Source organism: Bombyx mori, chromosome 16 (assembly GCF_030269925.1).
Source record: "Bombyx mori chromosome 16, ASM3026992v2".
Classification (NCBI taxonomy): Eukaryota; Metazoa; Arthropoda; class Insecta; order Lepidoptera; family Bombycidae; genus Bombyx; species Bombyx mori.
The window spans coordinates 5248926-5262020 of NC_085122.1; the positions used below are offsets into that span (position 1 = coordinate 5248926).

General features: G+C 46.9%; 2 protein-coding genes across 4 annotated transcripts in view; one reads left to right on the plus strand and one right to left on the minus strand.

The window, feature by feature from the left end:
* Positions 1 to 13095, minus strand: part of LOC101739927 (calcium release-activated calcium channel protein 1) — an 87916-nt gene that overhangs the window by 62014 nt on the left and 12807 nt on the right. The gene's annotated exons all lie outside the window — the stretch shown is intronic.
* The window catches only part of LOC101740063 (methyl-CpG-binding domain protein 4), a 59087-nt gene that overhangs the window by 26881 nt on the left and 19111 nt on the right, over positions 1 to 13095 (plus strand). Inside the window, exon 2 of one of the 2 annotated variants that reach the window (XM_062672978.1) lies at positions 2365 to 2431. The exons of the other annotated variant lie outside the window; for it this stretch is intronic. The gene's annotated coding sequence lies outside the window, so the exon portion shown is untranslated. The remainder of the gene's footprint in view (positions 1 to 2364; positions 2432 to 13095) is intronic. 2 annotated transcript variants of the gene reach the window in all.

A 13095-nucleotide genomic window follows, 5' to 3' on the forward strand; every position in this document is an offset into this window, starting at 1 on the left:
ATTCAGCGGTTTAACGAAGAAATGAAAGAGAAATGCTGTTAATGTTCCATCGCTCCGCCCGCCTAATTGATATTTGATTGCGTCCAAATTGGTTTGATTGCTCTGACGTCCGTTCTCGAGGTGGGTTCCCGTTTAGTGCGAAATGTAATTTTTTTTAATTGAAACTTTTCGTTTATTATTCAGGGAATTCCCCAAGGCGAGAAACTCTTAACGTACCTACACAACATTATTATAAAAATAAAAGTATTTATTGTTACTAGTGGTCCCCCGGTAGTCGAAATTCGACTATAATTAATTGAAATTATAAGTTTGTACGTTATTATAATTCTATTGTCGAAGACTATTATACTTCTATAATCACAAATTTCGCCAAGACTACACTATAAAAAATATTAACAAAGGCAAACAATATTTAATTTATTCTCAATTTGACAACAGACGCCAAGAACAAAAGTTTGACAATAAATAGTACCTATGCATGCGTGTGTGCGTCAAATACATGGTATGTAGTGTGTGTAAGTTTTTCTTTATTGATTTAATGTAACTTTTATGCATTATTTTAAAAAAAATATTAGCATTGTGCACTTCTTCTCTATATTCTCTATAAGCGTGGGAAATTTCATATTCCTCCGATGGCGCAATTTTCGTAAAAAGGGTACAAAGTTTTTGCTTCACGTATTAATATAATATATTAGATAATAAGGTCACATTTTGGGACCACGCAAAGTAATATGAGAACAAATGGCAGACATTTCACAAGTTAACTCATAAACCATTGAACCCGCGCTTCGGCCGATTTTAAGTGCATCGCCTACGTTGCGTGCAGTGGAAAACAAACTACATGATGGTGGCTCCCATCTGGGCCATCTTACATTACGCCCTACCACAAAAATATTAACAGAAACGTTCGTCTGTCTTCCTTTCCAAGGATTCCAAACGGGTTTATTATGAACTACCCACACATTACGCCACCTACCTTGACACGTGAAGTCTCAGGCACCAATTGCGTTTAGCAGTAGATATAGATAGGATACATCTGAGGTCGTAGATTCTGATAAATTCTATCTGAAACTTTTTTTTAACAAGAACTTTGTTCGACACACGGCCTCGCTCACTTAAGAACATATTTTTTAATTAACCCCATTGTGAATTTTCAATGAATCTCATGGATAAAGTATGTGAATCTATCATCGAAAATGGATACAACCAAAAATTTTATAATTTCCATAACTAATAAATAAATGCCATAAACTTACACCATATATCACATAAAGTCGCGCTGATAATAAAATAACATATCAAACCAGATTTACAATAATAACTATAATAAAACGTTTCTGTTAATTCATTTTTTTTTTATATTTCTGCAAATTTCTAATTTATACAGACACGTGTTTTTATCGTAATCGGCTAATTTTTCCTCGTATTGTATTGGTTTCATAGTAAATTCATTTTATTATTGTGTAGCGTTTTGATTTTCCTACAAACCCAATGATATTTTATATGTAAAAAGAAGCAGATATGTTTCAAGCGCACGTCAAGTGAAGACTCGAAAACAGGCCAATTGGGACGTTTCGTCTTTAGTCGCGTCTAAACAAATGCAATAATAATAAAACAAGTGCAATCGTTCCAATTATAGCTATCTTTTTTGATCACGCACTTATCCCATCTTTTGTACTTTTCATTAATGCTACTTGTCAACATGTGTGTGCACTATATCGGTAGGTATGCAGATATATATGGCGCGATCAGATTTGAATAGTCAGTTACTATGAAGATAACATATCTGTTGTATAAAAAATCATTGTACAAACCTCATTCGATTCAAATGCCGCGAGTTTGTAAACGAATTAAATCTACATCTCATTTGATTGAGATCTTTCCTAAGATGGCTTTGCGAATGTGCTAGATTTTTTTTTTGATCTTAACAAACACAAATCGACACGAACAGCTTTAAGCAGTCTATGAAAAAATCTACGCGCAACTATGGCTCTAATCAATACCGTTTTTACCATAAGGGCACACGGGGCCCGTGCCCAGGGCCACCATTCTCAGGGGGCCCTGAAAGACCGAAAATTTCTCTCATACGTTTATTCTCAAAACGTTTTTGTCGGGCACATTACACTTTTTTCACAAATCAGTAGTCAGAAGGTATTTAGAAGGCATATACTATGCCTATAATAGAAGATTTTGCTCAACAGAAATCCCGAAAGAAACCGTTGTCGAAATCGTAACCAAAAAACCAGTAGCATTCTAATATCATTAATGACATATTATATCATACTGTATTTGATTACGTATAATAAATGGTCATACTCAGTAAAAAAATGTTATTATAATTAGTTTTTTTTTACTTTCCAACAGGGCCTCAAATTCTTGTGTGCCCAAGGGCCCCATCCTAGTTTAAGACGTCCCTGGCTCTACTCACAAAGTAAGTTACATCTATAGAGTGATGTATTTTCTTTTATCTCATCACGTGCATTGCAGTTTCGGCTGCATTAAATATGTAACTCAAAAAAAAATTAAACACGTATTATCCCGGGATAAAAGGTCGTGTTGGTTATTTAGTTCTCTCTCGCACTGTCTTATTTATTATAACAGATCTATTACTGGTGGTAGGACCTCTTGTGAGTCCGCGCGGGTAGATACCACCACCCTGCCTATTACTGCCGTAAAGCAGTAATGCGTTTCGGTTTGAAGGGTAGGACAGCCGTTGTAACTATACTAAGATCTTAGAACTTGTATATCAAGGTGGGTGGCGCATTTACGCTGTAGATGTCTATGGGCTCCAGTAACCACTTAAGACCAGGTGGGCTGTGACCTCGTTCACTCATCTAAGCAATAAAAAAAGAAGATATTCCAGCCGTTGCCCGGGCTATTACCGTGATACAAAGTATTCTTCTATGTGTCAAATTAATCCACGTAACTAAACTATTGGACTCATAAAGTATACTTAACTTAATCTATATTATTCTCAAATTTAATTCAACCTTTTTCAGACTTTTTGCCTTTGAGTAACGAACATTCAAACTCTCATGTTTATAATCTAAATATAGATAACGTAATGTACGACGTACGTACCATATATCAAGTCTCTGAATGGATATATGGATGGAATACGATTATCGTTTTTGCAATTTGGCAATGGAACCGTAAAAAATCCTGCCACACTTACTTGGCTACTTGTTTTTTTTTTTTTAAAAACCTTTTCGCTAATGCGACACTAAAATGATTAAGGACCCTTTCGCTTTTTTCACCAGTTATATTTTATAAATTTCCGATGTTTCGAATAGTTAACTGTTTTGATGGTGCTGCAGGATTAAGATGACAATGTCATCAAATTAAGAAAAAATAGTGTTGCGCCAACCGTGACGTAATGGTTTGTAAAGAAGTAATGTTAACTTTTACGTGTCTTGCATGAAATTATTTTACAGACACCCACATATATATAGTTCTTTTTTTTTATTGCCCTTGTAGGCAGACGAGCATACGGCCCAGCTGATGGTGAGTGGTTTCCGTCGCCCATGCACTTCAGCAACGCCAGGGGCAGAGCCAAGCCGCTGCCTGCCTGCTAAAGATGGGTCTCGGTTCACAATTAGTTGTTAGATAACACGTGGGTTTTCGACAAACGTCAGATTCAAATCATTTTGATGACATTTTGGTTTATTCTACAGTATTAAAACGATTGAAGAGTAATTTTACTTTTATGGCTTGGTTAAGATACCTTAGAACAATGGAAATATGAATAAAACTTCTAGAGTAACGCAATAAAGCAAAGCTTTTAAAAAAAACCTGAATAGCATAATATAACTTGGCTTTGTTAAAATCTCTCAAGAACGAATGAAACCGGATCCGATAACCCGAACCAGGTAAAAAAAGATTCACTCACTTTCTTAGCTAAGGTAAGATAAAGGTTTGAATTACTGAGTGAGTATAGAATCCGGGAACAACTTGCTTTAAAACACATCCGACCGGTTAGGTGATGTCATTATCACGTTTTTTTTTTTTCCTTTCTAAAGGAATCATAAACACATTAAATGATAGAAATATATATTAATTTCCGAGTTATAAGGATAAACATGTAAAGAATGTCATAGATGTCCGTCAGTTTAATAGCTTAATGTCTACACGTGCTTAAGTGTATTGAACGAGTATTGTGCGTGCAAAGTTTTTTTTTTTTTTTTAAGATTAAAAGATTGCTCGTGGCCCGTAGGCCTTTCCAGTTTCGCCAGGACAAGTGGGCGAGCAAAGGCTCAGCCGGGAGGGGTGGGATTTGCTAACAACTGCCCGAGCGCCTCCTAGAGACCTAACAGCTCAAGAGCGATTGCTTCGCGAATGAATCTATGTGCGTGCGAAGTGTACATAATTATTTAATGCTGTATCAAGTTTTATCTCGATCGCTACTTAGCGCAAACGTTAGAGGAACGATCTAAGCAAAATAGTTCACTAAATAGAATAGCACCTATAAATACACCAAAGTATACGATGTGTTAAGAATAATTCTGCATTCCTCCTCATCCCCGGGACACCAGGCTAAGTGGCCCCTTGCTGTGTTGTGCTGTGCAGTCAGTGTGTGCCCAAAGTGCGAGTGTTTTATCTAGCGGTGCTGCTTCGGGTTGGAGACATTCCGAGCAGCGTAACGCAGGACCCGGGAACAGGTGAGTTGATTGACACTTTTATTCTTAACATTGGTTAATAGCGGGTAGGTGTCGATCAGCCTGTGAAAGCTGCGTAACCATTTTATTTTTTAATAAAATTGGTGTACGTGAGCGCCATTGAGTCTGGCCGCCCGTGTCTGTTCCCAGTCCTCCCCTACCCTTCGGGGTTAGGAGGGGCTGTTACCAACACCCGAAGGCCAATCTTATTCACAGGTCTGCGGCGTAGGCGCCCTTACAGGTAGGTTTAGTTCTAGTTCTAGTTTTCATTGTTTAATTCGTTATTAGTAAATTTAATTTCATTCTTAATAAATAGTTGTATATTGGTCGTTTAATTTAGTTTTAGCTTCATTTATACGTAGTTAATTACATAATAGATTAGTTTGCTTTTTACATAATAGATAAAATTTCAATTAGCTTTTTAACTTTTTTTCATTCTACCCACATTTGTTGTTATATTTTTTGTGATTATCATAGTTGTAATTTGACCACAAATTCAGTACATTTTGGTAGACTGACCATCTATCATAAGTGGTCCCTGTTGTCTTCCCCCGTTTACAGTAGCACTGGCGTTTGCATACTGCGGGTTCCAGTCCAGTTGTTCGGTAAGTAGTTGTTGTATAGTTGATTAATATTACCTCAATAGTTTTACATAGTTATTTAGAAGTTTAGATTTAATTAACAGTTGGTGGAGTTCAGTGCCGGTTGGGGAGACTTGAGTGGTGTGATCCCGAAGTCTGTGGACCCCTGGGCGGTGGACCTCTCGGCTTATTGATCTCAAAATTATTTTGACATCTTTGAATCGGGGGCCCCCTGCCTGGAGGACCATCGGGCTGAGGTATCGGACCCCGGGTCCCCTTCAGTGTTTCTGTCCGTACTGCGCTGTTAATATTCATAATTTATTTGTTTCATTGACATATTCAAATTAATTTTTAATTTAATATTCTTATTCTCCTTCCTTTTAAATTTATAATTTTGAAATTACTACATTAATTATTCTAGTGTTCATAGGTTATAGTTACTCCTTATAGTTAGTTACTTATTATTACAGATTAGATAGTTACATACATAGTTATCAGTTATCAGTGTACACCGCGGGTGGGGAGCCTGCAGCGGCAGACGTTATTGTGTAGTAGTATTGTAGTAGCATTTTAGCATTCTTTTTTCATTTTCACCTTTATATTATTTTTATTTTTATTTTTATTTACCTTCATTCGTTAAATTATTGTTGACTTTAATTAATTTTAAATGTTTAATTCGAGATTGAGTTAGAATAGTTGCTTTGTTTATTTGTTATCAGAATTGATTATTAGTAGATTAATAAATTAAAATTCGTAGTTATTAGCAGTTGGTGTATTCACCACTGAATAATAATAGTAGTTATTAAATCAGTTATAGTTACTTTTATAAATTAGTTGTCCTGTTTATTTTATTTTATTTTATTTTACTACATTGGGTGGGAGGCGATAGGGCCTCTGACATTTGATATAGGTCATTATAAATTAGAGTCTCTGGCCTCCCAGTGAGGGTACTAATGTCCGCATACTGGCTAAGATAGCCAAATCATGTCTGGTGGGGCTTCTCCCCCCATCATCAGCACACCCGGCCCGTCCCGACAGGGACGTCGGGCAATGGACGAATTATTCGCCCGTCGCCCCATTCCACAAACTCGACCGGTCCCGATGGACCCCGGTAAGGACAATTCGGCCAGGCCTCCGGTCTCGGCCCGGGTGTCCCCGGGGATCGGTCCGGGGGAAGGTTTCGTTCCCCTGTCGACCGATTGCCTTGGCCACCTCGGCCGAGGAAGAAGGCCAGGTCCGAGTCTGACCGTGGTTCATCTGAGGACCATGATAAGCGACCCAGATTAGGACCTTCCTCTAAGTCAGAGGGAGAGGATAGCGAGGCCACGTCCTCCCCCCCCTCCTCCTCCAACACTACTACTCCATCCTCATCCAGATCCTCATCCCCTACTGGGAGTCCCATCCCATTAGCCAAACCCGTTCCCAAGCCGAGGGCCCCCGCCAGGACAGGGGTAGCCCACGCCCACTCAGATCCCCCCCTCGATCCCCTTCCCCGACCATATCCCCTATCCCGGTGGATCCAACTCGTGGTGCCCCCGCCCTAAGCGGCACGGCGGGTAACCTGGATTCCACCAGGTATATGGACCTCGAGTCCACCAAAGCCCAACAGTTTCCCAACCTTCCTCAACCCATTCCCTCAACGTCCTACGCGACCGTTGCCGCATCCCAACCGCCAGTAGGTACACGCCCCAGACCTGCCCAATCACAAGTTCCTCCACCCCCGAGGCCGAGGGGTCGGGCTCGGGAGGAGCTCCGCCGTCATCCACCTATCATGGTGGAGGCTCTCCCGAACTGGTCTCGCCACATGGCGGCCATTAGGGAGCGCCTCGGTAGGGCTCCTTCTGCCAGGCCCCACGGCACCGGTTTCCGCTTCCTGCCGTCATCGGCGGAGGAGTACAGGGTGATCCAGGATTATCTCTCGAGGGCCTCCGCTGCAGACAAAACCATTAAATGGTATTGTTTTGCGTTGGCGGAGGAGATACCCTCGAAGGTAGCCGTCCGGGGTCTCCCTGCCGACACCGATGCGGCAGAGGTAACAAACGCCCTCAAGGAGCTGGGCTTTCCTGCCCGTTATGCCCGGTGCATCCAGGCCAAGAGGGGGAGACAGGGCTGCGTATTTTTCGTGGCTCTGGACCACCTCTCCAAGGGTGACCTCGCCCGGCTGTATTCAGTTAACGAACTGTTATACTTGCCGGGGGTGACGGTCGAGGGATGGCGTCCAACCCGGGGACCTGCGCAGTGTCACCGCTGCCAGGCCTTCGGGCACGCGTCCACGAACTGTCACCGTGCGGTCCGCTGCGTTCGATGTGCCGGCGAGCACATTGTGGCGGACTGCCCGAGGCCAAGGGATGGCCCTTTATCCTGCGCTAATTGCGGGAAGGACCACGCCGCCACCGATCGGCGGTGTGTGGTCTACCGCAAGAGGGCCAGGATGATGGGAGTAACCATCCCCCCTCCTGTTCCACCGGTGCCACGGCCCAGGAATGTCCCAGCTCCAGCTGCTGCTCCTGTCGTGTCTGCACCCATCCCCAAGGGGAAGGGGAAGGGGAAAGGGAAATCCTCCCAAACCCCAGCCCCTCCCCCTCCTAGTACCTATCCGTCTGTCTCGGTGGTGGAGGCTGGGCCGTCAGCGACTACGTTGATGGCACAGGCCAACCCACCGAGGCAAACAAACAAGCCTATTCCTACTCCTCGTGGTCGAGCATCCACCAACACCAAAACAACAATGACCAAACCTCTGCCTCATATATTGAACATCGAGAGCATCGCCACAACGAATAATAAAAAGAAGGAGAAAAACAGGAAAAAGAATATTAAAAAGAAATTAAAAAAAAAAAAGAGAAGAGAAGAGGCGAATAGGGATACGACCGAGCCCGTTGTGCCGGATCCCCCACCAACCCCTGCGGAGGCAATGTCAGCTGACGAAGCCTCCTACAACGACCAACCCCCGACTAGTGACGGCCCGGTACTACCAGAGGCCCCATCGACCGAAACGAATTACCTCCGACAGCCCCCTCTTCCCCCCCGCCCACAGCGCGAGCGGCGCAGTGACCGACAGGCTCAACAGCCTGCCGGGTTCGCTGCATGGCTCCTCGTAATGTGGGAAAAATTGTCCGAGGTGGTCTCCGGAGTGATCCGCGAGATCGCCTCGGGAGCCAGCCCTTTCGGGGCTCTCTTGTCGGGGTTCTACCGAATGATTGCGCAGTTCAATGGCTAGCCAGGAACTGCGCATCATTTATTGGAACCCCGGCGGGGTAAAACCCCGCAAGAACGAGCTCTTGGTTCTCGCCCGGGAGTACAACCCTGAGGTTGTGCTCCTGGGCGAGACCAAGCTACGTCCTCGGGATGTGTTCAGGATTCCAAACTACTTCATGTACCGACGTGACGAGGTGAGTCCTGCCGGGACGCCGTTCAGGGGCACTGCGGCGCTCGTCAGGCGAGACGTGGTGCATGATCAGTTGGATTTGCTGGCCTTCACATCGACAAGGTCGATCGGTGTGAGGATCCACACCTCGGGGGGAGATATGCGGGTTTATGCCGCGTATAGACCCCCGGGGCCTGATTTCCACCCCGGGGACATAAGACGGGTCCTGAATTGCGACAGCCGCCCAGCTCTGCTGGTCGGGGACCTCAACGCGAAGCACGTCGCGTGGGGCTCCCGACTGAACTCAGCAGTGGGCAGGCGGCTGTTAGAAGATGCCGATAGGGGCGACTACTCTGTGGTCGGCCCCGACGAACCCACGCACATTCCGACCGCCGCGCAACTCCAGCCCGACGTGTTGGATGTGTGCGTTCATAAGGGGCTACGGTGCCCCTTAACTATTGAGGCACTGTACGACCTGGGTACCCCCCATCTCCCTATCCTGGTCACACTGGGAATGGGGCTTACCCGGGTTGCGACCTCGCCCCTACGACCGAAGGTCGACTGGGAGCTCTTTAAGAGACTCTTAGTCGACCTTCCCGTAATTCAGGACCCCAACACCCCTGAGGGGGTCGACGACGCGGCAGTCCGCCTTGTCGACTCCATCAGGGGAGCGATCGACCAGGCGACGACTCTTGTGCCCAGCGGCGGGCCCAGAGGTATACTCCCGGCCCATCTGAAAGCGATTATTCGCCGGAAGAGGGGCCTGAGGAGGCTCTGGGCGACAACTCGTTGTCCCAGGATCAAGCGCGAGCTTAATGAGCTGGAAGCGGAGTTGGCGGCGAAGATTAGCTCCTATCGGGGCTATGCGTGGGAGGAACGGATCGAGGAGGCCCGTGAGGACCCCTCGTCCGTGTCCCTCCACCGACTTTGCCGCCAGCTCTCAAATCGGCCTGCCCCGACTTGTCCACTCGTGGACGAGAGGGGCAACCGATGCTTCTCGGCTCAGGCCCGCGCCGATGTCCTGGCCGTAATGCTGGAGCGGCAGTTCGCTCCAAATAACTCTGCACCCTCAGAGGCCGCATTCCACCAATCGGTGGAAGAGAGCGTAGCAAGCCTACTCTCCTCCCCGGTGCCACCGTTGGGAGACGGTGATTTCATCACTCCCAGTGAATTGCGCCTCTCCATCAAGCGGATGAAGAGGCGCAAGGCGCCGGGCGAGGACGGTATTCCCTCCCTCGCATTTTTCCACTTCCCCGAAACGGTCGTGTCATTCATGACACGACTGTTCAATTCCATTCTGTCCACAGGACACTTCCCGGGAACTTGGAAATTGGGCAAGGTTATTGCCCTGCCCAAACCCGGCAAGGATAGGAGAAATCCCTCCAGCTATCGTCCGATCACTCTGCTGTCGCATATGGGCAAGTTGTTCGAGCGGCTGCTGCTGAGAAGGGTGTCGCCGCACATCCTTCTCAGACCCGAGCAATTCGGGTTTCGCAGCGGTCACTCGACAACGCTGCAATTGGTCCGCGTTATGCACCACTTGGCGGATCGGTCCAACGCGCGCCAGTACACGGCCGCAGTCTTTCTCGATATCGAGAAGGCCTTCGACCGTGTCTGGCATGCGGGACTGATCTACAAGCTGTTGCAGAACACGGACCTCCAGCACGCCTATGTGCGACTGCTGGGGTCGTACCTGGAGGGAAGATCCTTCCTTGTCGCGGTCGAGGGCGCAAAGTCGTCGGTGCGCCCAGTCACGGCCGGAGTTCCCCAGGGAAGCGTCCTGGCACCAGTCCTCTACGCTCTCTACACCAACGATATTCCCACGCTTGAGGGCAACCTCCAAGCGTGGGAAGCCGACGTGAAGTTGGCGCTGTTTGCCGACGACAGCGCCTACTTCTCGTCCTCTAATTTCCCCTCTGCGGCCATTTCGAGGATGCAGAGGCTGTTGGACCTACTGCCCCAGTGGCTGGACCGATGGAGGGTCGCGGTCAACGTGGGGAAGACCGCGGCTATCCTCTTCGGTCCGGTCCGCACAAGAGCCGTCCCAGGACAGCTCAGTCTCCGTGGAGTCAATGTCGAGTTTAGGCCCAGTGTCCGATACCTGGGAGTCAATATCGACCGGAGTTTGAGGATGACCGCCCACGCCAAGTCGGCGTTGGCGGCCGCCCGCTATGCGAGGTTTCTCCTCCGGCCGGTGTTGGCCTCCAGGTTGCCGACCAGGACTAGACTCGGCATTTACAAGACGTATGTTCGTTCCCGTATCACGTACGCAGCTGCGGCCTGGTATCACCTCATCCCGCAGATCATGCGGGTGAAGTTACAGGCCCAGCAGAATCTGGCTCTTCGCACGATAGTCGGAGCAGGGCGCTACGTCAGAAATGACGTAATCGCCCGGGATCTAGATGTGGAGTCGCTCGAGGAGTTCATTCGGAGGCTAGCTCGTAATATGTACGAGCGGGCTGACGGTGGACCCCACGAGCATCTCCACAATATAGCTCCCTTGCACGCCAGACCACCTGATGGTCAGGCGCTACCAAGGGAGCTACTGGAACCCCCGGCTATGGTAAGATAGTCGGCTTAACCGGAGTGATATGGGAGTGCTCATAATGAGTGCCCCCATGGGACTGAGCTGTCCACACTCTTCATCTCCCCCCACACTGTTGGGGTGCCCCCCTATGGGGACCCATTTCTACCGCCCGATTGGGTGGACCACTCCCCCTTAAGGGGAGTGATTTACGTCGGTCCCTCCCCGCGACGGTCTTCCCCTTCTGGGGAGCCCTTAGTGGGTGAGCGCCAAACTAGTGCCGCGGCTCCCCCTCTGATTTGTAGAGGTGGGGCCGCGGCATGGGGCCGGTGGCGGGCCCCACGGTGCTGACTGTTGTCCCGCTTTGTACATAATGTAAATAGTCTAGTTAATAGTTAGTATAGTAGTTTAGTTTTAGTTAGTTAGTTAGTAGTAAGTAGAAAAAAAAAAAAAAAAAAAAAAAAAAAAAAGAAAAAAAAAAAAAAAAAAAAAAAAAAATATCAAGCAGAGGACAGCGGCCGGCGCCGGGGTGACTCCTCCGCGGGCATCACTCCGCCCAACAGAACCAAGCCCATCGTATTATGTATAAGTATATATATTTTGTCGATGCTATGCAACCGTATGCGCGCTGCGAACAGTCCTTCCCCGTCTCGTCCTGCATTTATATCACCCCTGCCCTGTGTGGTAGGGAGCCCCGTCCCGGGTAGTGGGGTTTGCCCCGAGGCCCGTTCCGTGCCCCCGAAAGGGGGTACGACGACCCTTCTTGTCTTGTTGCATTCCTCCTCACACGGACAAGATAATATGCTAAAGTAATTATATCTTTTGAGCATTAAACCAGTATTATGAGTAAGATTTTGGGCATAACGAGGTAAAAGTTCCAGATTCAGAGGCCCCAAGTTAGTATTTTCTTCGGTGTTACGGCCTGGCCACGGGGATCGGCGGTGCGAACAGCGAAGCGGTGGACGAGGCGACCATTCGCGCAGCACCGTTTGCAGGCCACGGGTACTCACGTTCGCCGCCGCGACTAGTAAGGAAGTCCGACAGCGAAATGTCTATATCGAAATTATCTCGATATTGCTTACAAATTAATAGTTTTTTGGTTCAGGACCTATTATTTGGAAAATATTGTGAAGTACATGATTTGAATAAGAATCGGAGTATACCTATAGATGGAGAATTCCACAAGAAGTACGAGAAATACTTTGGGTGGCTAGACTTCCAAATAGCTGGTCTAGCTAGTATTTCAGCTATATATATTTTTTATTGCTTAGATGGGTGGATGAGCTCACAGTCCACCTTGTGTTAAGTGGTTACTGAAGCCCATAGACATCCACAACGTAAATGCGCCACCCACCTTGAGATATAAGTTCTAAGGTCTCAAGTATAGTTACAATAGCTGCCCTACCCTTCAAACCGAAACGCATTACTACTTCACGGCAGAAACAGGCAAGGTGGTGGTAACCACCCGCGCGGACTCACAAGAGGTCCTACCCCCAGTAATTACGCAAATTATAATTTTGAGGGTTTCATTTTTATTACACGATGTTATTCCTTCACCGTGGAAATCAATCGTGAACATTAAAATTTGTTGAGTACGTATTTCATTACAAAAATTGATACCCGCCTGATATTCGACTACCGGTGCATCGCTCAACACCGGACGTCTTATCCGTTCGGCCACGACGAGTTTAAAAATATAAAAAAAAAATTAATAAAAAATATAAAATATAAAAATTTCGGCGTTAATTTTTCGCGGCGAAAACAACTAAACTCATTTAATCACTGCACTATTCGCCGCGACTACCGCTCGACTCCGTGGCTTGCGCCGTCCTTATTCATGCATTTGTTTTGCTCGCCCGTCGCATCGTAAGTCGCCCGCGCGATTCGCTCGGTACATTCCGCCGGTCGCTTCGCCGGTCGCCGCACAGTGGGTCGATTCTATGATTTTAGTGACTTAGGGACCAACTTTGT